Here is a 26,977-nt window from a genome sequence, read left to right as displayed (position 1 = left end):
CTAACTACAGTATGCTGCATTTTACATGCAGTCTTCTTAGTTTCTATAAAACAAGTAGAACAAAATAAGGGGGGAGGGAATCTAAGAACAACATGTTCATGTTCACCAGATTCTATTGGAAATACTTAAAAAATGTTTCCCATAAGAAATATGCTCTTTTGTAAACGAATGATCTTTTTTCTTCTTTTGTTAAGAAATGTGTGATGAGAAAAAAGTCCATTTAATGGCCTTAGAAAGCTTTATATTTGTTGACACAGTGACTTTCCTGTTAGAAACTATTTTCAATTAGATCTTAAGGAGTTCTCTATTTTGTTCACTAAACCAGCAGGAAGCATATCTCCATGAAGGTAAAGATACGACCTGGGGCTAGCTAGCCCTGTCACACTTGATTATTAGCCGTGTAATTTGGGGTGGACATTCCTGGTTGGTAAACAGAGATAATTCCTATTTCTGCAGGATTTCTTGAAAGTCCTGTGTGTTCAAGTCTTGGTAAATAATAATAATAGTTACTAGTTTTATTAGATGTAAAGATTCAATTCACTAAGTCAAATACATCAAATTATATCAAGATAGCCTCCCAAAAAATCAGTGTAATACTCAATGTGGCACCTGTTTTGAGTTCTTGAACAATTCCATCTGTGAGTCACTCCCATTCTTTAAAATTATTAAAAATGTGATGTTCCTCATCTTTTTCTCACCTTCCACTTAAGAGAATTCTAATGAGGAAACACATTTCAACAGCCAGTTGCCTTGTGTTATTTGGATATGAAGGTTTACCTAAAGGTTTAATTAGTTATGGAGGAAGGAATCAATGGCAAGCCTTAAGAGGCTTATTTTCTTTCTTTCTTTTCTTTTTTGTACTTCTTCCTAACTTTCCAAAATGTTCAGTGTTCCTAACCTGGAATTGACCCTCAATTATAAGTGTGTCCTCTAAGGAGTTTGCTGTCACTTAGGACATTCTTTTTCATGTGTTTCTTTAGATCCTAGTCATGAAAGTGAAGTCTTTGCTTATTAACCGCAAAGCAGTGAAGAACTACATTAGGATTCAGTACAAAAAGCCACCAATTACAATGAAAATAGAAGCAGAGGTGAAATTCCCCTTTCAAAGAATAAGTTGATTCTAAATACCACCATGTCCTCAGCTATCGCTGCTGTCATTTTGGGGCTCACTACGTGTACAACTACTGTACTGTTTCACCTAAGTCCAGGTACAAAGGGCAACAAGTTGCATTTTGGTTAGATTGTGTAAGTACTTCACACGTTAGCAAAAGTCAAGTACAATGTAAAGACGTCATGTGATCCTCCGGAGACATCCACACCTTCTCGTCTCTATCCCATTGGGCATTTATCCTGAGCATTTTATACTTTTAAAACATTAACACTGAATAGAATTCCATAGGCCAGTGTAGGATGATGTTTGGAATATAAACTATTCACTTTTAATTTTAATAAGAATATGGTAAGTCCTATTAGCCTAACAGTATTTAGGGATCTTGTAAATTTACTTTCTGACTAGGTCAGGACTGTGGTGTGATAGTCAAAGCAGCGATTTAGAAGTTCCAGGAAATGAAAATTCAACTGATTTATTTGTAGAAAAAAAATAAAAATCTTTGCTAAATGGAAAAGTTAATTCTTCAAGTTAACTGACACTAATTTTATAATTATCAATTCTAGATATCCACTTGGGATCATTTCTAAGGCTGGATTGACAACACTCATAAGGTAAACTATTTTTTTGCTATATGCATGTATCTATTAACTTTAAGGTATAATGATATGTGCAAGACTGTGTGTGAGATAATATTCAAACAATTTCTATAATTGTCCTATGTGTGATTAGCACTCAATGATACTGGTTTTCTTTCATATTTTTAACATTTCTTACTTGCAAACAGTAATCTTAATCTATGATGAATTACTTGATGACTGTTTATTAAATATTCTCTTAGTACCGTCTCTGAAAATGTATATACAAATAAATCACTGTGCAAGTGCACAAAGCAATTTAGTACTAAATTGGATAGTGCTCAATACCACCTAGTTGTTAAGAAAGTGTTGAATGAGTTATCATATGTGGGCTGGAGTAATAAGTTCAGGTTATGAGATTGTCAATAATTATACAAACATCAATAATAATACTTTATATTATTATAATCAAAACACTAGTTATGTATATATATGTATCTTTTTCAATCATTCAATCATATTATGAAGAGTTGTGCAATCCTTACTACAATCAATGAGGTAAACATTATGGCAATGTTTTATGTACTTATTGCATGGTGGTTTTATATCATTTCAGATTGCCCCACAATTATTCAGTTACCTGAGTGTTTTTACCACTTCTTTTCTTTTTGCACGTCAGTGTATATCATTTCTTTTAAGTTGACTTGATGTTCACTGCATATTTCCTCAGCTGTGTTGAACTCATCAAAGAAAATCTTGGTCTCTGAATTATTTATTTTATCTTTAACATTTTCATTGGATTCTTATTCAAATAGTTTCCATCTCTGTGCTTAAATTTTGTATCTGTTCATGTATGTTAATGACATCTAGCTTTATTAAAGGCATGAAATTATGAACTGATTGAATAAAGGGGAGAATATGGATGTTATTGATGGAAGACATAAAATTAAACAGGTATAACAGTCTATACTAGGGTGTCTAGAGAAAGAAATTTCATGATACTCATCGATGTATGAGGGAGTACAAAAATATGGAATGTTTTTTTAAAACTATATATTTAATTAAAAAAAAACAACTTTATTACCTTCAGAGTATTCTCCACTGCACTTAATACGTCAGATGTTTCCATTCTTGGAAACATTTTTCAAACTCATATATTTGGATGTCTTACAGAAACTCCCTCATTTTTTTTCCTTTACCTCTTCAATGTCATTGCCAAATTGCTGTCCTTTCACGTCCCTCTGTATTTACAAATACGAAATGAAGTCGCATGGAGCAAGGTCAGATGAGTAAGGTGTGAGGGGCAATAGAGGCATGCTGTTTTTGCCAAAACTGGTGCACTGAGATGGCTGCTTGAACAGCTGCAATGTCATGGTGGCAAAGTCTGTCCTCCATCTGCCACAAATCAGGCCTTTTTTGTCGCACACTGTTAAGCAATCTTTTCAGAACCTCTAAATAGAAAGCTTGATTAACAGTCTGACCTGGTGGAAGAAATTCCAAATGCAGTACATGTTGATATTTTTTTCCATTTGGGAGACTGATGGGCATCTAGAGTGAGGTGTGTCATCAATCGACACTTGAGTTTTTCTCATTGCACTATCCTTGTAAGCTGTGTTCAACCTCACAAGTGCCTATGGCACTTTCCCTAAGCAAGAAACAAAATTTCACAGCCACATGTTGTCTTAAATGATGCATCATTAAAAAAAAAAAAGAGCATCGAGGGAAAATGCTTTTATAAAAAAATTCATTGTGACCAGAGAGAACCTCCCCAGGTGATGTCACAGGATGCACTAACTCGGATTAAGTTGCCCGATGCTTGCCTAGTGGGAAAACGTAAGAGTTGTTGCTTTTGCTTCAAGAACTGATATGTAAAAAGACTAACCAGAGGTTTGTATGTTAAGCATAATTTTGAGGTAAGCATTTGGGAATCATTAAATATGTTCGACTTGTTATCAGGGACCAGTCCCTATAAAAATCATGCTTTGTGAACTAGAGAAAAAGTCAATGCCAACTCATTGTGGATTCCACCTCATAGTGACCCCAAAGGACACATTAGAACTGTGGGTTTTCGCGGCTGCAAATCTCTATGGAAGCAGATAACCTCAATTTGCCTCCAACAGGCCGGTGGCGAGTTGACACCACATACCTGTGGTGAGCAGTTCACCGCTCACTGTAAAGGGTTACTGGGTCTCTTGGTAACGTAGAGGGTCTTTGAGGACAAGAATACCCTATAGAGACAGATTGGCACAGTGGCTACAACCTGGCCTCAAGCAGTAATGATTGTGAGGATGATACAAGACCAGGCACTGTGGCATGGGTCTCTCTGAATCAGAATTTACAAGATAGCACCCGACAAGAACAAAGCTTGAAGCGTTATTTTGAGACCAGACTAGTTGGACATTTGTTTTACCTTCTGTCGCCAAACCAAACTATCTGCCATCGAGACAAAGGTGACCCAAAGCAACCTGCAGGACAGGGGAAACTGCCCCTGTGAGTTTCCGAGATGAACTCTTGACCAGCGTAATTCTCAAGATTATATTTGTTGGGGAATTGTTTGTTTCTTTGACTTGCAATACGAGGGGATACAAAAAACAACAACAAAACAACAAAAAGCTCTGGGCAGAGCTTTCATAGCACATGTTTTTACCCCTAAGGGAGCACGGATCAACTCGCTCTGAGTTAGTGCACCCAGTGGTGTCACCTGGGAAGGTACTCTGTGGTCACAAAGAATTTTTTTGTAAAAGCAGTTTCACTCTAACCTCCTTTGTATGTGTGTGTGTGTGTGTGTGTGTGTGTGTGTGTGTGTGTGTGTTTGATGGCCAATTTAAGAGAACACTGTGTGGCTGTGGAATTTTGTTTCCTGCTTGGGAAAAGTGCCCCAGAAATTTTTGAAAGCAGCTTACCAGGACAGCACTATGGGAAAAACTTTAGTGTACAAGTGGTTTTCTCATTTCAAAAAGGGTGACATGTTAATTGATGATAAACCACATTCTGAAGGTCTGTCAACTTCCCAAATAGATGAACATGTCTACAAAATTTGTGCCCTTGTGCTTGAAGACAGACGGTGGACCATTGAAGAGATGGGGAAGTGATTTGGACTATGTTGGAGATTGGTTCAGCAAATTTTAATGGAAGATTTGGCATGAGAAGGGTTGATGTGAAATCTATGCCTTGGTTTCTGATTAGGAGAAAGAGCATTGACTGGAAACATGCCGTGCTTTAAAAGATCAGCTCCACAGAAACCCAGACTTTTCCCAAGGTCATTCCTGGTGACAAGACATGGTGCTGTTCTTACTACCCCGAGAGCAAACATCACACCAGCCAGTGAAAGACGTCATCGTCACCTCACCCAAACCAAGCTCTTCGAGTAAAATCAAAGATCAGGACGATGATCCTTCTTTCTCTTTGGATGTATGATAGTACGTTCATTTGGAGTTCATTCCACCAGGTCAGACTATTCATCAAGCTTTCGATTTAGAGGCTCTGCAAAGATGATGTAACAGTGTACAACAAAAAAGCTTGTTTTGTGGCAGACAGGGGACTGATTTTGCCACCATGACAATGTACCTGCTCACACAGCCATCCAGTGTGCCAGTTTTGGCAAAAACAGCATGCCTCTCTTGTCCCTCACACCTTACTCACCTGACCTTGCTCCATGAGACTTATTTATTTTTTTACCATGAATGAAGAGGGGAATGAAAGGACAGCAATTTGACAACATAGAAGACGTGAAGAAAAAAATGAGGGAGGTGCTGTCAGCCATCCAAACAGATGAGTGTGGAAAATGTTTCCAAGAATGGAATCTCAGATTTGACAAATGTGTAAATGTAATGGAGAGCACTTTTAAGGAGATAGGTTGCTTTGTTCAAAAAATTAAATACATAACATTGAAAAAAATTCCACTTTGTGGGGAGGACCCCCTCATATAATGTTGTTAGTTTTGTAGTGAATTAAGTAGGATAAACAATGTTATCAAAACTCCTTTATTAATGCAGATTATTTGAAACTCATCTATGTTCAATATTTATTTTGGTTTATTTTTGCTGGTAGTATTACTTCCAGTATTTTAAATGTTTTCTTTGATCTGACATTAACAATGCTTCAGGTAAATTACAATTTGAAAATCACTTTCAGTTTAGAAGAATCAGATAATATACAAACAAGATAAAAATAAAGGTAATACTTCTTAGGCTGAAATTTACATCCTTCTGAAAGATGCTTGGACTAATACCACACAAAATCATAATAACAAAATTCTCTTCTGAATCCAGTTTTTTAATTTCTGGCAGCGCCTTATTGATGTATTCCTGCAACCTTTTTGTAAAATAATATTTTTATTGACTTATCTTACTCATTCCAATATATCCCATCCCTTCCAATACAGTTCTGTTTCAATCCCACCAGGTGGTATTATACAATTATCAATCCTATCAACTCCCCCTTCTCCCCAAACCATCCTCACTTCCTGTACCCCCCAGGACCCCTTACTCCTGTCAGTGTCTCTGGGGGTGTCATCTATCTTGATTACCATGTACTGAGCCATCTTAAATGAGCACATGAACATACACAAGTCTACCATGACCAATGAGGTATATCACATATGGACCACAATAGTAAGGGGAGACAATCTTACAGGACTAGAGGATAGTGATGTATTTCATCAGTGCCACCCTGTACCCTGGATTTACCCTCCAGTCCATGAGGCCCTACCCAGAGGGACTGTGCAGTTATCTTGCGTCTCCACTACATCCAGTCCCCATCATATCAATTTGGATGCATGTTTTTTTGAACTTGTAATACCTTTTCCCATCGACATGTCATAATCACACAGGCTGGTGTACTTCTCCCATGTGGGCTTTGTGGCTTCTTGCTAGATGGCTGCTTGTTTAACTCCAAGTCTTTAAAACCCCTGATGCTATATCTTTTGATAGCCGGGCACCATCAGCTTTCTTCATCACATTTGCTTATGCACCCATTTTGTCTTCACTGATTGTGTCTGGGAGATGGGTATTATATAGTGTGCCACATTATAAGGACAAATCATTCTTGGACACAGGTAAGATTTAAATAGAGGCACAAAGTCCATCTGTTTACTTGTTTCATTTATATATGTATACAAACATAAACAAATGTAAACATACTCATAGATGCATACTTATACATATACATATATATATATATATATATATATATATATATATATATATATATATATATATAGAGAGAGAGAGAGAGAGAGAGAGAGAGAGAGAGAGAGAGAGATAATGGCTTTCTTTTTTCCTCCAGCCCCATGCTTGCCTATCATTCACCTCTCAGTAAGTCTTCTCAGATACAATTCGATGAATCAAACACACCCAGAAAAGCTGGGACCCTTTTCAGGGTCCATTTTAGAACTCTTAGTATTCCCCTTTACCTGTCATTGTTGGCACCCTGTTCACTCCCTCCCCACTGCCCATCCCCCACCAAGCCCCCCAAGAACCATTGGTCTAGCTGCTGTCTCCATAAGACTGCCCACCCTGCTTCTCTTGTATAGATCAACATCAAAATATAAAATAAAATAATTAAAATCAAAACAAAAAGCACCAACATACAGCAGCCACCAGATTACCAGGGATCATGACATAGAGCCGATTTTGTGTCAAAAAGGTGAGTTTTACATAGGTCCAGTTGCTACTTCTGCAGCCTAGGATGAAGCATCTCAAAGCTTCCCCCTCTCCCCAACACACACTTTTAAGCCATAGACTTTCAGTGTGGTCCCCTTGTGAAAACTCTTTTCTAAAAGTAGATCTTCAGGATGAAATTATATGTATAGATATTTTATCCATCAGTATCTTTTTCTTCTGTATTTTCTCTTTTTTTTTCTTTCTGAATTTTCATCATGGATTAAATTGATCAAACATTTATTCTGCACCTATTAGAAGCTCAATGCTATGCATGTCACACACACACACACAACCAGTTTTTGCTTCAAATGCTTAACTCTAGTAGCAAAAACAAACAGGAAATCAAAACAAACATGCAAACAAATTATTGGGTCAAAGGATAATCCATGTGGTATGGAAGTTTGGGAGGAACCCTGGTAGCCTAGTGGTTGCACGTTGGGCTGCTAACTACGAGGTTAATAGTTTGAAACCATTAGCTACTCCACAGAAGAAAAATGAGACTTTCTACTCCTGTAAAGCTTTACAGTTCGAAAGCACCAGCTGCAGCTTGTGAGATGACGCTTTCTAATTCCAGAAAGATTCACAGCTTGGGAAACCCAAGGGGCACTTCCACTCTGTCCTGTAGGGTCACTATGAGTTAGCATTAACTAGATGGCAGTGAGTTTGATTATTCTTTTTTTGACAGGAGCATATTCATTCTGGTTGGGTGGATCAATCTTGCTGTAAAATAAATTCATGGACCTGTGAATTTTTACCTTTTAAGCCTTCTAATAGAAAATATAAGTTTCTTAAACTGTGAGCTTATCTGATACTTCTTTAACATCTGAAGGAAGTCCTGGTGGTCTAGTGGTTATGTGTTGGGCTGCAAACCACAAGGTCAGCAGTTAAAAACCACAGGTGGAGACTCGGCCTTCTACTCCTGTCAGCACCTCCAGTCTTGGGAACCCACAGGAGCCGTGTGACCCTGTCCTGTTCCATCACTCCGAGTCAGAATCAGCTCATTGGCAGTGAGTTTAAATTTTGATTCTAATGGACTTATTTTTCTTCTGCATTTGGAGTCTGCAGGAATTTTCATATTTTTTTCTGAAATTAGGATTTTGTACTGTGATTCTCGGTTCCTTTTTCTGAAGCATCTATTTCATGAAGAATGATACTTGTTAAATATATTAAGAAGTTTTGTGGCAAAGCTATTACTTGGGCATCCATTTTACTTAAGGCAATCAAACCCGTGTTAAATAGGCAATGCAATGTGTTACTTCAGTTTTTGAGATAAATTGGGGTTGATTCGAGACAAATGAACGGAAGGTTCTTCTTCTGGCAGGTGTTAAATGAAAAATTCTAAAAAGAATTACAATCAAAAAGTTCTTTTTAAAATGCATTGCTTGGTAAGAAAGTAAGGCCTTGAAAGCAGACAGAATGAGAAAGCAGAGACCGACAGGTGAGCCACTATCCACCTGGGAACAGAAGGTGAAGCCTGAATCAGCCCAAGTTGTAGCATAAAAAGAAAGTCCTCGCGTGACCAGGAACCTAAAAGGGTGTCCTGATTTCTACACAACTGCAGGAGGAAGTTAAGTGAGCTTCACTTTTGATTCCCACTGACATGCTCTCCTTTTCTTCTGAGCCCCATGCAGCAGCAGGCTTACAGGCCAGATTTGAATGACTCTTCTCATGATCATTTCAGTTTCCCCCCTTAATTGTTCCTCAATTCCTGTGAGTTGTCCTAGGTTACCCAAATCTCAAATACAATTTAGGAAGACTGTGGATTAAGTCTTAAATGAGACAAAGACCAACAGGCTTCATCCAGATGGGGCACACCATGAATTAGCCTGAGGTCATCATAGCGTCTAAGGGTTTGCTGAGATACAGTCTTCAAAGGACAGGGAAGGGCGAAATAAACGTATGGCAGCTAGATTGGCAGCAGATCAGTACATCATAGTTATGTGTGGGACTGCAGCATCGGGAATTGGGAAGCGAGTCATGCTAATTGTGGTAGAAGAGCTTAAAGATTAGTCTAGTGCCTCTGACCACAGCATGACTGCCGACTATGTGACAGCCAACACTGCTCTCCATCAAGGACACACTTAGTCAAGCCCCTACTGGAGCCTGCCTCTCCCTGGGCTGCCTGGGGAGAGTGGAGGTCATTCACGTTGAATGCTCTCTGCTCACATCCCTGGTCTGTTGTCAATCTGCATATGGATTTTGGGCTTTCACTGTCATCCACAGCCCTCTGCAAACTGGGTGCTTGGAATTTGAAAGTTCTGTCCTTATCAGCAAGTGTTCTAATTAACAATCTTGAATGTCCATGTTTCTACTAACAACTATTCAAAAAATCATATCTTTTTTTTCCTATCATGCTTCCCCAAATTCCTCCAGCCAATACCCACTAGCTAATATTAAAAACATGTTCACACATCTAGGTATTTATTGTAGCAACACACTGTCTCTGGTGCCAACATCTGTATTGGGTTTATGCCGCCAAAACAAATTACCACAAAATAACCAATGCCTTATTTGTCTGTTCCATAGCTATGGAAGAGCCTCTGGCATTGTGGTTACGTGTTGGGCTGCTAATCCCCAGGCCAGCAGTTTGAAACCACCTTCCACAAGAGCTGATTTACCCAATTCTCTAAGGTCTCCGTGAGTCAGTAGGGGCTCAATGGCGGTGAGTGAGTGAGCATGATAAGTCAGAGTCTAGTGCAGGTCTCGCGGCACTGCAACAGGTGATTTTCCTTTCCAGAGTGCCCAGACAAACACGAGTTTTCTCGTTATTGAAGTCGTTGGCTGGGTTCGGTCCCTGTTGATTGTCAGTAAGACAGAGGCCCTCTTTCCTAGCCGCCTCGCATCTGGGGACTGTGCCCTTCTCTTAAAGGGCTTTGCAAATTTGGGTTTATTGTTTATTCCTAAATCTCTACGGTTAGTTACAGCAGGCCGAGTCCTTCTCACATTGCAGTTTTCTGAATTTCCCTTGTCTTGCGCCTCTGCTCATCATTAATGATGTGCTATTTGGTCCACACCCAGGATAATGTCCCTTCCCAATGCCTGCAAGGTGCTCTGCTATACCCTCCACCGTGCAAGGCCACACAGCCATGAGTTCTAGAGGCTAGGGTGTTGCCACCGTGGCTAGGGAGAAGCACTACAAGAAATACACTGAAAGGGGAAAAAGGATGCTTCAAAATATGACCGAGCAACCACCATAAATGTGAGGTGTGTTGTTGGCAAAGAGTTCAGTAGAAATAAAAAGTAGTATCATGAAAGCTCCAGACACTAAAGACTGCCTAATAGAATTGATGCATGCAAAGAGAGAGTTCGTAGAACACACATATAGTATGAGAAACACTGCAGGGACACAGAAAGATGGAAAATGTCCAATATGGAATGTAGAATAGAACGTCATGAGAAATATTTAATGCGGAGCTCTAAAAGGTGGACAGAGCTCATGGGGTAGCAGCTATCAATAACTACCAAGGAGCCACAGCTCATAATGTGGAAATGATTCAAACCAATTATATTTGACACAAACACTCTATTCTCCACACATGAGATTGTGTGAGACATTGTTTATTTACCAAATAAAATTATAAATCGAGGGCAATTTGGTAAATCTGTCTTCTATTTACTAAGAAAATTTAGTATTAAAGAGATAGACGGAAAAGTCATGAGATTTTTTTCATTAGTTACTTAGAAAAGTAAGGCAACAGCATTTAATTTCTATTCAATTTAATATAATTGATGATAAATGTATTAAAAGTACAAATAATTCAATTTTGCAACAAAAATTCGAAAAGTGGATTTGCCCTAATATTATGTTATACAATGTTATATCTTTTTAAAAAGTCACTGAAATATATAAATACAATACTCTTCTCCCAGTGTTTTGAAAATTGCTAGAGTAGTGAGCATACATTTTCTGCTAACTAAATTACAGATAGAATATAGCTGCCAAATCCAGAGTAAATTGCACTTTTAGGAGAGTTCTTAGAATTGTTAAAAGATCCTTTAATGCCAACAACTTCATCAGGAACAAAAAGTATTTAGAAAAGATTCCACTAGCATTAAGTCACAAAGGAATCTTTCTCCAACACCGAGTAAGCCCTTAGCAGACATGTTCATTATCCCTCCATTGGCTTACTCTTGGGTATGGCAAAATTTAGTAGGTGTTTGCCCCCAACCCCCTCACGGGAGCAGGCAGGGATGGGAGAGGAACCACGGGGGGCAGGCCAGCCCAAGCGGGAGTGTCCCAAAATTTAGTAGGTCTTAAAAGACTTGCTATCTCTTTTCACAAGAGAAATGGGTCCCTATTGAAAAAGAGCTTTGTCAGATACTTACCGTACATACTCATGTAGAAGCTGAGTTTTTCAACACATTTTTAATGCAGTTTTGTGGTAAAATTAGGTGCTTCGGCTTATATTCGGGTTGGCATACTGGAGTATATATAGTAAGTTCACTAGAAAAGCCTGTTCCTTTCCTAATACATGTTAGGAAAGATGCCCCATCAGACACATAATTACATCATATCTCTGTGAGAATTTAATGAGCTAACATAGAAAGCGTCTATCAGTGTCCACAGCATAGTTTGGAATTAAAAATTTGAATATCTTCCCTTATTCTACACCCTTAATGTCTAAATTATACTTTCTTATTATTGCATCTTTTCACACGCATGTCTCAGATTAGATTTTAAGATCTGGAGTTTTTAAGGAATCTGGCAGTTTTTCTAAGGCTGTAAACTGCTGACTACAAGATTAGCCGTTTGAAACCACCAGCCGCTCTGCAGGAGAAAGACAGACTTTCTACTCCCAGGAAGAGTTATAGTCTCAACCCACAGAGGCAGGTCAACCTTGGCCTAGAGGGTCCTATGCGTTGGAATTGACTTGATGGCTGTGAGTTTCTTCATTACCAAGTATGATGTTCTTCTCCAGAGATTGGTCCCTCCTGATGAGTCTAAATTACATGAGGGACATTCTTGCTTCTCAGGAATATTCTGACTGTACATTGCCTAGATAGTTTTGTTCATCGTCCCTCTGTCAGTTCATGGTGTACTCAATCTTCTTTGTCAACAACAAAACCCAAAGGTCTCAATTCCCCTTCAGTCTTCCTAATTCATGGTCCAGTTATGATAGTATGTGAGATGAGTGAAAATATCATGACTTGTGCCAGGCACACCATAGCCCCCAATTTGACACCTGTGAAAGCAAATTAATGGTAAAAAGGAGACATGGTGTAAAAATAATTGTCCATATTAGAGAAAATACATTTATAATACTCTTTAAATTCAACCACATATGCTCCTTTTGAGAAGGCTTTAGGAACAATAACTTATTATCAGCACAAACTTTTGTGACTATTTTGAGATTTTAAATAAATTTAACATCTTACTTTGTCAATTATTTTATTGTTTCATTTTGAACCTATCTATGCCATACATTCTTCAGACACATTGCTTTAAATTTTACTTTATCACTCTCTAGTAGCTACATAATTTTCCCTCATATTTAACTTCAAAATAACTTCATCATCAACATTGTAATATTTCCATATTTGTGTTTATGTCCATAGAAAATTATAGGAAGCTTCAAAAAGTTTGTCCAAAAATTTATTATCTTTATATTTCATTTTGTCACAAACATTTTGAATCCCTGTGCCATTTGAACTTTTAAGTGTCCTAGTTTTAAATTTGCACCATTGGTATATATTAACTTTATTTGTTTTATTTAATCTTAAAGTGCAAACAAAGGCCCAGGACTCCCATAAGTCTGTTATTTTGCTGACGTTCACAGATATTTAAATACAGCCCGGGGCAAGGTTTAAGCCCATGCCTTTTAAGTATTACATTAACCTAGTGGCTGCTTGTTCATCTGAACTCTGTTAGTTGCTCTCCCTCTTTGTAGTGCATATTAAATTTTCATATACTGCAGTGCTGTAATATACGAATTGATTTTCTAACACCAAATTGTCCATTATTATAAGAAAGTATTCCTTTGGTTATTTTGGAATTTGATTTGCTAGGAATTTATTTACTATTTAGCAACGCTGATCAGATCTACATATGTTTTGTTCTGGTGCCTTATTTTTAAGTTTTGTATCAGAGCTGCGCTTCTGCCACTAGACTATGAACACAGCAGCTTAAATGACAGAGTAACGAACATAAAGCGAATTTAAGGAAATTAAAGTGAAATGCAACAACTGTGTTCAGTTCTGCAACCCAGTGATGATACATAAAGCAGAATCAGTATTCCAAGTTCTTGTAATAATGATAACACTGAGTCCCAATTACAAAATAAAATATTTCAAAGATAAATACAAAAGTTGTTTCTTATATTTGAAAATACAATCGTATGAATATGGAGTGGTCTTTCGTATCAACAATTATTACAAAAAAGGTAATTGTGCCTTTATGAGGAGAATGTTATATGAACCGTCTGAATGCATCAGCAGTGGCTGAAACGAATGACAGATTTTGTTACATTCATAAAACAGCAAAGGTGACACTTTTCTCACTGTGCCTGTGAAATTTCTTCCAGCTGTGAATTCTGGTACATGAAAGAATTGTGGAATATGTATGACTTCTGCTGTTAAGGCCCACACCTGGTTAGTCCTTGCCTTTGCTTATTTCCTGCTGGTATTTCTAAGGTTGAACTCGGAAGAAGCAAGGAATCCCCTTCACAGCTTCCTGGCATGGGCAGTCATCTGGAGAGGCCCTACTGACCACTGCTCAGAATGAACTGTCCACACCTCTGTGGCCACTACTCTCCCTCCACGGATCCCTCTCTGGGAGCAGTGAGCTCCCTGGTTCAGAGCTTCCAGCCAGCATTCATGCCATGTTTAAACCAATGGGGAGCTGCCTCCATCACGTCACAGCTCTCATTGTCTTCCGGCCCTGGAAACACTGGATGGGACTGAGATTCTGAAGCCCCGTTTTCAATTTTGTTCTATCTTAAAAGTTTCCAGAACTAAATTGAAACTCCATTTTAATTAAGTTACCATTTGCATTTCTACTCTTTTAAAGACCCCAGTCTTTTTGTGGAATTTTATTGCTTTAAAAACAAAGACAAAAGTCTGGTTTTCTAAGCTAGATAAATATTTGGTAGGTGCTGGTTAAGGATGTGCAGCTGGCCCCAGGCAAAATGCTTTGGTCAACAGAAGGGAAGGGAATAGAACTGAAAATGTTAAGTGAACTTTCAAAGCACTAAAAGCCAAGTCACTGTCTTTGAGTCCATTCTGGAGTGACTCCAGCAGACAGTGTGCACTGCCCCCTGTGGGTTTCCAAGGATGTAAGTCTGGTACTCAATATGCCACACAAGAGTGCCTGAATTTAGCCACCGCTCCATCCAAAACTAAGCATTCGCGGACTAAGGCAACTTGGTGGAGGCCGAGGTCAACCTTCACAGGTGTGCCTAAGCTGAGCTAATACCGTCAACCAAATCTCCTCAGGTAGTGGGAGGGGATGAAGACAGGGTCCAAAGGCGGTCAAGTTGGCTTCTTGGGTCGAGTTCCATGCTCTTGTTCCACTATTCCTTTCACGTGGATTTTCATGCTCTCCTGAAGTGACCATCTTCAGACACGAACTCTTGGATGGTCACGCTTTCCAGAGAGATCATGTCCTTTCTGGGACTGCAATACCTGAACTTCCCTTTCCCTCATAAACGTTACTTGCATTTACCAAAGTGTTTAGTCACCTGAATTCTTTCAGCCTTGAGAAGCAAGTACCAAGGTCAATCCCAGAAACCTAACAGAATGAGTGAGTTTACAAGTGAGTTACTTTGGTTTTAAACACCAAAGAACCCCCACCTAACCAGGGAACCACATGGAATGAAGAGTGGGGTTTTAGCCACTAAAGGTGGGCCTTGCACCATGAACTGGCTTTTCTGCTATTAGGTTTCTCAAGTGGGTGATACCTTGGGGTTCTTGGGCTTCACACAATGAAAGAATTCATGTTGAAGCCCAAGCGGGGTTTTATGAATGACAGGAGAAGTTTCAGGTGTTAGAGTCCCAAAGGGGTTCACAAATGGGCATGAAAAAACACGTGGAAAAGAGCACAAAAACATGCAGAACTGGGGGGATCCGAGGTGGCCAGAAGCCCAAGATCCCTAGAGGCTTAGAGCATGTGGGCCAAGAGGCGGTGGGCCCCAGAAGGCCTGGAGTGGGCGCATGGCATGTGGACCCTGAGCAGGTGGGGAGTAGGCACTGAGGGGGCTCGCCCAGGTGGTACATGTGCATCCCCACCCTCGGACATGCCAGTGGCCAGGAACAGGGTAAAAGCAGTGGCCTTCCCAGTCAGGATATTTCAAACCTCTGGATGGGAGGTGTGGAAAGTGGCCCTGGTTGCCCTCATTGTCTAGGTCAAGGCCAGCTGGGTGATGTCATGAGCCTGGACATAGGTTGTTCTGCCCAGGTGTACCTCCCACCTGACTCGGGGCTTGATTATGGGCACGTGCAGTTTGGGGTCTTTATAGGTGTCTAATGGTTGCCTGATTTCCCCTCAATGTCCTCCATGGCAGCCTTTTCAGGCAGGGAAGAGTTAACTCCATCCCTAAATCTAGCTACCTAGCATTTCCCCAGTGAAGGAGTATGGACCCCAATCTTTGAGGTAGTGGGTGATGATTTTTCTGGCTGCTTCCTGATAAAGAAGGGACATGATGTGGGGCTATTGTATCCACACTCTTCCCACTCTGTTGGGAAAGGTTGTCCACTTAGAAGCCCATGGTGGATGTAGGCTGAGGTGATCCAGGAGCTGGTGATGCTGGGGTTTACAATCTTGGTTTAGGGTAATTTGTAACCTGATGACCTCTAGAAGAAACAAAGCAGGTGAATAGGTAAAGTTTGGCAATGCTGTGAGATAGCAGCGCCCTTGGAAGTGTGGGTCACACTGAAGGAGTGTAAGACATCTGAGGACTGACTGGCATGGGTGTCAGCTTCGTTTAACCACAGGAATTGTGTGAAAATACTTACTACCTTAAAGTTGTTGTGGGTCTGAGGTAGGATTTTCTGTGGCGCATTTATCTGTCTTGTGGTGATGTCGGTGAAACATCATCTTCAATGGTTCACAGGCGTACTTGTCTGCTCTGATTATGAGAGGTCTGGTTATGATGTCTTCCATGATTTCATCTGTGGACGGTGGATCCAAGCACTTTCCCCTGGAACTTTGATGGCAGTCGGGACAGAGAGAATTACTGGGAAATGACTCTTCCAGACTAGCTGGAGTTTGGAATTGGGGGACCCATCCTTCCAGGTTTTTATAAGAACTAGGTCTCCTGGCAGGCAAAGGGTGGTAGCGTTCCCTTTCCGGGGACCTGGATGAGCCCATACTGATGGACTGCCTCCTGGCATCGGGCTACTCTCTTTGCATATTGCTGTGTTAGAGCTACCTCAGGGTCTATAGCTGGCTCTGTTACAGAAAAGGTCACCCGCAGAGAACTTCATAGGTTGCTGTGGGGCCAATTCTGAGATAACAGAGCTGTTGGCACTGCATCTTTCCAGTTAATCCGAGTCTCTTGTGCCAGTTTCCTGAGGGCTAGCTTTACATGTTGGTTAATTCTCTCTACCTGACCCAAGGCCTGTGGGCTCCTGCACAGTGGAGACAATAGGTTATTCCTAATTGTTGAGAGACTGCCTGAGTGATTTGGGAGATGAAAGCAGGCCCGTTATCACTTTGCAGTGATTTGGAAAGCCCAAATTGAGGAATGACTTCCTGAAGTAAACTTTTAGACACTTTGTGAGCCTTCTTAGTGCAGGTGGCATATACTTCAATCTACCCGGTAAAGGGGTCTATGAACACTAGAAGATATTTGAGTCATTGGATGGCTGGGTAAAATCTATCTGCCAGTCTTCCCTAGGGTAGGATCCTTGTGTTGAGGAGGCTGAGCAAGGTGACTTCTAAACGCCCCTTGGGGACTGCTGGTCTGGCAGGTAGGACAGTGAAAGGTTACTGACCTGATGATAGTTGAGGTTAAGTTGGCCCCACCGGACGGTTGAGTAAGGAGGCTTTGTAGCTAAGATGGGTGGCATTGTGGAAGGTTTTACAACTTACCATTGTAATCTTAGTGACAATTTGAATTTGTTGTTTTTCTCCCACCATCCATCAGGTCAAAGGCAGAATTCCTGAGTTTTAGCCTGTTCCGCTTTGTCCAAAGAGTAATCTGGAAGAGGAAGCTGGTTTGGGGGAATTAGGGCATTTATGGAGGTTAGGGGGTTGGGCCCAGGACTGCCAGTCTGGCTGCCCTGTCAGCTGCTTAGTTGCCCACGGCTACTTGAGTCCCCTTTCTGGTGCCTTCGCAGTGCACTACTGCCACTGCAGCAGGTTTTTGGACAGCTTCGAAGAATGCCCCGATTTTGCCCGCATACTTAATGGGGCTTCCCTGAGTGGTTAGATATCCTCTTTCCTGACAGATTGAATAGTGTGCATGGAGAACTAAAGACCCATATTTTAAATCTGTGTACAGAGTTAATTTCTTTCCCTTTGGTAACTTGAGGCACCATGACAAAGCTAAGAGTTTAGCGAGCTGGACTGAAGTTCCCAGAGGCAGGGGACTGGCTTCAGTGACTTGGTTGAGGGAAACAATGGCATAACTAGCCCTGCCCACTCCATCGGTCACAAAGCTGCTACCAGCAGAGAACCAGACCCCGACGGCTACAACAAGCCATTGGTCTTTAAGGTCTGGCTGAGGCAGGTTATTAATAGACAGTAGCTCAAAGCAGGAATGATGGGGCTCAGAGTCCTCTCCAAGGCCAGGGAATAATGTAGCTGGATTGAGGGTGCCACAAGTCTGGACAGTGACGTCAGGGTTCTCTATAAGGAGGATTTGGTACTTTAAAAGGTGACTGTCAGAAAGCCAATTAGATATAGCCTTTAGCTTGTAGCACTTCAGAGATCCTATGGGTAGTCAGGACCTCTAACGTTCCTCCTATGGTAATTGTAACTTCTCCTTGGACTAAGAATGCCACGGCAGCTATTGTGAGTATGCAAGGTGGCCAGCCGGTTGAGATAAGGAGCATTTGGAAACTGTATTCGGACTAGGATGATGCCTTATGACCATCTAGGTGTGTAGCTTATACCATACATCTCTGCCTGGTAGAGCAGGTGGACATTCAGGGACTTCTAGAAAGCTATGAGAGATGTAAAAGTTGTCCCAGAGGCACCTTACGGGCTCCAGAAAGTGTTTGACTAGAGGTTTTCCTGACACTCCCATGATGGTGCAAGTGTGTAGTGCCATGGGTCCCGGGAAGGAGGTAAGGACAGAGTAGGCAGCCCCAGCATCTATAAGGAAACTTACTGATGTACCTGCCATATCTATGCTCAGTGAGCCTCCAGACCAGTAACACCCATCTCCTGCTGCTGGGCCATCCGGGCCTGCCTGTTTCAATGCTCAGCAGCAACACACTAGCCTGGGCACCTCCCCTCCTGAGTGTCTCCCAGAGGACAGAGTACTCACTACTCAATGGCCAGGTGGTTTGCAGTGGTAGCAAGGCCGTCATGGTAAGGACCTGCCCTGCTAAGTGTAATCTCTTGCCCAGTGACCCTGGCAATGGCACATGATACCTGATACCTTGTTCAGGGTTCTTGGAAAACTGGGAGGGAGTCAATGGCCATTGGTTAGCAGTGGCAGCCATTACCTGCGTGTGCCTACCGTTCTTCCTTATCTCCCTTCTCCTGAGCCTGGGCTTCTCACTCTTTGTCCCTATTGTAAAAGGTTGCACCAGCATGATGCACCATCTCTTTGAGGGTAACTCCTTCAAGCTTTTGCACTAACTTCTGGAGCTTTTTTCCAAAAGTCTGGTGTGGCGTGTGTGAGAAATTTGTCTCTGAGTAGGACTTGCCCTTCATAGGAGTCTGTGTCTCCCGTGGTCTCATTCCACAGGGCTTCTCTCAGCTGCTCTAAGGAACTTCAATGAGCCCATGGTTTATAGCTGTCATCTCACTGTAGTTGATGACCTTTTGCCACTCAGACTGTAGTCCTTTTTTGATACACACCAGAAGATGTTCCCATGCCCACCTATCCTTGGGATCATTATAATGTCAGGTGGGGTCAGTTGTAGGCACAGCTGTTTCTTCTATTGGATACTTATCACTCATCAGATGTAAACCTTTTACAAATTTCCTAGCTCTCTTTAGCGCTTGCTCTTTCTCAAAGTCTGTTCCAGAATGATCATTACATCCTTCCAAGCAATGTCAGAGGGCAGGATGAAAGAGCTCTATGTACTGTTCTGTACTGTCCAAATACCTGCCTAGGTCACTCTTAATCTGCCTGAGTTCAATTAGGGTAAAAGGCATGTGAACTGCCTGGAGACCAACTCCCCCGGCTGCCTCTATTAAGGGTAGAACATTGATGTTGCCCTTTCCTCCTAGCTTCTATAGGTTCAGGAACCAAGGGTGGTGTGGTGGGGCTGGGGGCAATGTGGCCTTCAGCTTCAGGGTCCCTTAGAGGATCCTTGATACACTGGGACAAAGGTCTCTACTGCATCTCAAGAGAAAAAATGCTTTAACGTAAGAGTGCCCCGCCTACTTCCTCATCCCTTACAGAAATGTTCTAGCTGAATCAGCGTCAGAAGGAAAGTGTGCCATTCTTTGACCAGGATTCCCTATCACCTAAAAATGTACTGAGGCCAGATGGTGCTGCAGAAAGGTATTAGCTTCCGGTTCTCTAGTGTCTGCAGGTCAAATCTATGCCAATTAGGCAAGATACCGAGTCACGCCTATCCCTTGGGGACAGATGCTTCATTACCCATGTAGAAAATAAGAACAGCAGAGCCCAGTGCCCTGGAGTCATAATCTGAAGTTCCAGTGTGTGCCGCATATAAGGCGCTGTGGAATTTGAGCCCTAACAGACACCTCTGTTCCGGGGGACCCCGTCTCTGCTGGCAAATTGGACCCTGGGTCGTTATCTAGACAGCTTGCAAGGGATTGGTGGACCACCAACTTGGGTGACCTTACAGGGTTGGCAGAATGTCTGTGGGTTAGATCTGGACCAAAGGACAGATTACAGCACACAAAAAGGACTCTTGAATGCCCATCTAGAAAACAAACAACAGAGACGTTAGTGAGCCTGGTGTCCCAGGGTTATAACGAAGTCCCAGCATGCACTATACCTAAGGTGTCGTGAAAGTTGAGTCCTGAGCAGGTGCCCCTGTTCAAGGGAGGAGGTTGGGGGACCCATCTCTGCTGATAACTGGGCCCTGACCATTTTCTAGACAGTAACACAGATGTGGTTAGTCACTGACTTAGGTGGCCTCAGAGGGCCAACAGAGAGAATTAAATGCATGATTACTTCACCGGACTTCTGAAGGAAGGATCACTGCTTGGGGGTGGCTCTAAAATTGCCTTCAAAGGTGGCTACTGGCTTATGAGTGGCCTTTTCATAACCTTTGAAGGGGATGAGACTTGTCAATTGGCTCAGTATACATTCAGCCACTGTAGGGAAATTGGAATCCTTGACTGGACACATACTGTCACAGCGGAACTGTGCCAGGAATGTGAATGGCCTGGAGGCCTGAGCCGAAGGCAGGAGGAAGTTGTGCTTAAAAGCTTTTCCAAATAGCAGTTACTCAGGTTGTTAACCAGTTCCAGGTTAGCAGTTACTCAGTGGCCGTGCTTCCAAATGCCTTTGCCAAAGCTTGGCAAAAGGGAAAACCAACCAGCAGGAGAACTAAAACAACAAACTAGCAGAGTGTCAAAGCGAAACACCAAAACAAGAGTGGGGCATCCACAGGAAGACCAAGGCCCCCAAATGTGGCAACTGGGCAGGGCCAGCCACTAAGTTCCCCCCCACCCCTACTTGAATGGCGCACTGGACACCATCTTGATGAGGTTGCTAGAAGACCATGTGCTCAGTTACCCTGCAACAAAGGGGCGGACACTGAGAGGCACCTTCTTGGTGAGGTCAGTGAGGTTATGTGTCTGGCTACCCTGCAAGAAACAGCTGAGTAGGGGGTCAGAAGGAGGGAGACGTGGGGAACCAGCGTCCCGGATTTACCCCAATGACAGTTTCCTGGCAGCCATCTGGAGTGAGACACTGGAAAGCAAAGGACTTTGGGGACCAGAGTTCCCCAAAAGACTGTGGGAAACCTGGAGTGAAAGGTCCTATCTCCTCTTATAGTCCAAAGGTTTTCATCCAAGTCACCAGCACCACAATGTTAGGTTTCTTCAGTGGGTAATACCTTGGTTCTTGGCTTCACATGATTAAAGAATTCATGCTGAAGCCCATTTTGTAATCCAAGGGGATTTTATGAAGGATGAGAAGTTTCAGGTATTACAGTATTGAAGGGGTTCACAACTGGGCATGAACAATCACGTGGTAAAGAGCACCAATATGTGCAGAACTGGGGGGGATCCTGGGTGACCAGAAGCCCAAGAGCCCTAGAGGCTAAGAGCATGTGGGCCAAGAGGCTGTGAGCTCCAAGTGGGCCCAGAGCAGGTGCAGGTGGGTCCCAACAGGCCAGGAACGGGCCCTGAGGGGGCACGCACAGGCCGCCCATGTGCATCCCCACCCTCTGAGCTGCCACTGACCATTAGCAGGGTGAAAGAGCAGTGGCCTTCCCACAGCCAGGGTACTTCAAACCTCTGGCTGGGGAGGCATGGTTGATGGTGCTGGTTGCCCTTATTATCCAGGCCAAGCCCACCTGGGTGAGGTCATGAGCCTGGGCATAGTTTGGCTTGCTCAAGTGTACCTTGCACCTGGCTTGGGGGCTTGAGTATGAACATGCTCAGTTTGGGTCTTCATAGGTGTCTATTGGTTGTCTGGCTTCCCCTCAACCTCCTCCATGGGGGCCTTTGCAGGCTTGGGAGGGACAACCCCCTGTCCCTAAATCAAACTACTTAACACTATTGGCTGGCTTTCTGTAGGCATGTGCCAAAAAGCCTGTCTGCCTTTTCTAGGCATGTGCAGTCTTACACCCCAGAGTTCATGCTGTGTACCACCACCCTGAAACCAAGGGTCAATTTAACCATTGGGGGGGAGGGGAGTGAACATTCTGTCTTTCCCTGCCCATGCCCTTTTGTTAGCTCTATCTCCTCCATTGGTAAGGAAGTGTGTCTTAACTGTCCTTCACTTTCCTTTGCCCTAGGGAGCTCTAGGTGAAGTGGGCCTCTACCTCCCTTTTGTGTTAGCATCTCTTCCCTTGTCACTCTTTTTCCCCCCTTCACTCAGTTCTATCTGGCTAACAGTAACCATTATGTAGGTAAGAGGGCAACAACCATTACATATCAATGTTAAAGATAATTATTTTTCTCTAATCCTTTGGCCTGGAGATAGGAGTGGATTGCTGAGTTTATGCCAATCTCTTGACAGGAAAAACAATAACGTACAGGAGAATCATCTGAGGTTGCATCTACAAATTTTTGGAAAAGACAAGGAGTTTACATTCACAAGTTAATTACATAAAGTAAATCTAGAAACAGCAATGGAAGAGGGAGTTATGGTACATATGTCAAATGCTTGACTGCAAACCAGAAGGCTTTGTGGAAGAAAGATCTAGAAGTCTACACCTATCCGCATTACACCCTAGAAAAGTCTGCGAGGCCATTCCAGTCCCTCACACGAAGTCACTGGGAGCCTGAATTGACTCAAGGGCATGCTTCAGCAACAATAACATTTAGCCCCGGAGCCCTGGAGGGCCTTTGTTTCTACCGTTTCCAGCCGTAGTGGTCTGTTTGTCTCCATAAATGCTGGCTAAGTTCCTTGCACGTAGCTACTGAGGGTATTGTATTCATTTATGCATTCATTACTGTTCTGTTCAGCATTCAGTATGAAAATAAAATCACATTGTGCAGAAAATGTAAACCCAGATCACAAAGCATTTTGGACAGGAAATTTCAAAATTCATAGTATAAAAATAATGCCCTATCTCTCCTTTCAAATACCTCCCTCGTTCAAGAGCCTGGCTTAAAACAGCAGGAAGATGGGCAATTCAGCAATCCATCTCTCTGGAGGGGAATACAACCCTATTACACGCTGTCCTGGCTGATGAAACTCTTCCATTTAGATATAAAAACAAATCGCATGCTGTCACCATGGCACGGTTCTCAATGTTCTTCAGCAATACACAAAGTCATGCTCAATGCCTCTGGGGTTTGACGAGGCTGCAGCTTCAGAGGGAAGTTTCTGAAAACAGGAAAGGTCAACCGGCTTCACTCCTTCGTCTTCTTGTATGTGACATTCTCTTCTTGGAACGACCTCTTGGTCCTTACCACATCCACCTGGAAAACACTCATGTCAAGAGTGAGTTCAATGACACCCGTTCTGACCTCCTTCTTCCTTATCTCCTCAGGGAGGTTAGACCAGCCTTTCTTTTCTACTTTTTATGAATTTGGTACTTAGTTTCATCATGCATCTAGAACAACAGATTGCACTGATTTGTTCTTATATCTGTAGACAGGCCATTTAAGTAGGTAAATTTAGATTATTTCTCTTATATATACTTAACATATGTTCTGTACCTTAAGCTTTTATTCGCATGGACCCCCAATCAGAAAATCTTCAGGAACCTGGAAAAAACAAGGAATTAGTCTAATATCTCTATCATTGCACTACAGGACCAACCGAGATAAATCTGTTCTCCGAACAAGCACTTTTCATTAATATATTTTAGCCAGGCTTGTAAAGAGAGAGCAACATTATTTTTGTATTGCTGGAGTACTTGGAGAGTAATGTCCCGGTGAGAGCATAAACAAAACACAAAGGCCAGATTGTTTCTGTGTCTAAAGGGGGAATTGTTGGCGAAGAGCTGTGCCAGCCAGTACAGAGTGGAATAGTGTTTTAGTCCTCTCAAGATAGATGAATTGCTGAATTGCCTGAGTTCCTGCTGTTTTAAGCCTGCCCCTTGAGTTTGAAAATGAATAACTACCCTCTTTTCCTGAATGGTGTGTGAGAAAATATATAATTTAAATGAAACTGAGCTCATAATGTTGTCATTTAAAAATATGCTCACTTGGTACTTTTACTCACATTAACACATGTAAAATTTTATTATATATTGTGCTGTGTAGTAAATCATATCAGTGTTAAAAAAGGAATAGCCAATTGCTAATGTGTTTAAAATATTTTGCTTCAAATGAAATGAATACACTGTATGCACCTGATAAGGACAATATTTGAAACTTTTCACTGGTTGGTAAGCACATCTCTAGCTTTCATTGGGGGAGTAGCAAACCACTTTGAGTACCATTGTGGAAAGTCTCTGAAACAGATAAAAATTGAAAGAAAGCATAGTCCTTTTAGTCAAGGAGCTCTGAACACATAGAGAAGTATGACCACGTATGCAGAGGATAATAACACAAGGGGGAGCAGGAAGGTGATAAACAATAACTATGGGACCAGCAAAGTTCACTTCTAATTCTTCCATGTGGCTAGGAATTATTAGAGGTGCCCCCTCCCCCAATTAAAAGATGGACCTTGAGAAGATTCCGAACTAAGAAGGGAAAAACTAAAGGGATGGAATTGAGGTGGATCCTGGAGGAACTTGAATACCAAGAAGGATAATTACATTTTTGTCTCGAAGAAATAAATGAGCAGTTAGCAAGTTTAAACAAAATCTATTATTTTTTTCTGTCAGAAATTGTATTTTTAAGTTGGGTTCTTCTAGTGATAGGAATAATTTTTTTCTTCCATCTTTGGGAGATTAAAAAGACCTAGAACAGGACAAACAGTCCACAAATATCTATCAAGCCATAAACATGTAATGAACACCAATATATGTCATGCTTTATACTACTTTCTATGAAAGGAACAGAACATAGGGCCAATTTTACGGAGTATTTGCAATCATGGTTAATAAAAGCTCTGCACATCCCTCTGTGGCAGCCAGCATGATAAATATCAAGTTCTTTGATTTGACCAATCACAGCAATCTTCCTTTGAGATAAATAACATTAATACCATTATAATTCTCCCTCCCATTTGACAGACAAATAAACTGAAGTGATCGCCAGTAAAGGTCAGGCCCATGACTCAACCATAGGCCAGAGGACATGAAACTTGGCATACTTAATCAACCAAATACACATTTTCTTCTAACCAAAACAAATTAATTACTGTCGAAGACAAGTGAGCAGAAAAAAATAACTGTTATGACTATATAGAATCCACGGTTGATCCAAAGTGTTAGCACCCTAGCCAACAGGTTGGAGGATTGCATGCACGTTAAGGTGCCTCAGAGGAAAGACCCGGTAAGTGATCCCCTTCTGCAAACCCAGCCAGAGAAACCCAGTGCAGCCCAGTTCTTCTCCGACCCACCTGACTGGGTCACACTCAGTTGAAGTCATGTTTGAGTGGCTTTGAATACTCACAGCAGAGGAACAAATAGCCGTGTGTGTGTGAGACAGCTTCCAATCAGAGGAGGCAACTCATCTTGTACAAAGAGACTGATGGTGGGCAGCATGAGACTAGAAAAACAGCTGAGACGGATAGGTTCCTGTAGTGGGTTGTAGCTCCGCTCTTCGCAGGCTGAAAACAATCATTCTGAAACACGTTTTGTAATCCCAATGAGTTTTTATGAAGGACAAGACAAGTTTCGGGTTTTACAGTCTCAAAAGGAAGCCATGCTGGGGTTCACAAGGGGCACAAATAACCATGTGGAAAAAAACCACCCACATGTGCAGAACTGGGGAGTCACAGGGGCCAAGAGGTCAAGAGACCAAGAGAAAAAGTGAGTGAGTGGGCAAGAGCCCCCAAACATGTGGAACTTTAATTGGCACACAGGTGCATGTGTGTCCTGCATGCTAGAGGCCCTCCTTACATCATGCCCCAGAGTGAGGGCAGAGCAAAGGAGACTGTGGCAGGACAAGAGGGGCAATGGGGTGGGACAGGGGGCAATAGGAAAAGAGAGAATGCTCCCTGCCTTTATTCTATCCGGCCCCAACTGGCCAAGTTAGGTCCACCAGGACCTAGGGCAACCAGGTGTACCTCCCACCTGGCTTGGGGCTTGTGTATGAGTGTGCTCAGTTCTGGATTTCTCCCCTTGGTGTCTAATGGTTGCCTGTTTTCTTTCCAACCTCCTCTATGGGTGTCTTTGCAGGCATGGGAGGAACAACCTCCTTGTCCCTAAGCTAGCTACCTAACAAGATTTTGATCGCCAGTTTTACGAAATGGTACAGTGATCCTAATGTCTTCAAAATACTGGACAATCACCCTCATACCAGGTTTTAACAGACTTGATTCCAACTATAGAATACTGTTATTCAACACTTGATTGTTTAGGATGGAAAATTAGCCTCAGATCACAGTATAAGTGGCATCTGGAAATGTATTAGTTATCTATAGACAGTGAGTGGTTCTCAACTTTCCTCATGCCGTGACCCTTTAATACAGTTACTCGTGTTGAGTGACCCCCCCCCAACCATAAAACTATTTTCATTGTTACTTCATAACTGTAATTTTGCTACTATTATGAATCATAATATAAATATCTGATATGCAGGATGTATTTTCATTGTTAAAAATTGAATGTAATTAAAGCATAGTGATTAATCACAAGAACAGTATGTCAGTCTATATTGTGAAGTATTTATTTCTAATGACAAATAAATGAAATTTTGTCTTGAAGCATGGTGTAGCATGGGTAACAGTCTTCATGCCGGGTACTCATCTATGGGCCTATCTACATGTGGGCAGACCTCCCTAGAGACGGACAGAGGAGTG

General features: G+C 42.0%; 1 protein-coding gene across 3 annotated transcripts in view; it reads left to right on the top strand.

Annotated features, from left to right (window-relative positions):
* CNTN1 (contactin 1) overlaps positions 1–26,977 on the top strand; it is a 392,308-nt gene that overhangs the window by 96,001 nt on the left and 269,330 nt on the right. For all 3 annotated transcript variants that reach the window (XM_075551884.1, XM_075551883.1, XM_075551882.1), the window contains exon 2: positions 1,675–1,722. The gene's annotated coding sequence lies outside the window, so the exon portion shown is untranslated. The remainder of the gene's footprint in view (positions 1–1,674; positions 1,723–26,977) is intronic.

This window comes from Tenrec ecaudatus, chromosome 6, assembly GCF_050624435.1.
Source record: "Tenrec ecaudatus isolate mTenEca1 chromosome 6, mTenEca1.hap1, whole genome shotgun sequence".
NCBI classification, from domain to species: domain Eukaryota; kingdom Metazoa; phylum Chordata; class Mammalia; order Afrosoricida; family Tenrecidae; genus Tenrec; species Tenrec ecaudatus.
Note: the sequence above shows the minus strand (reverse complement) of the source record. Positions and strands in the feature narration are given on the sequence as shown.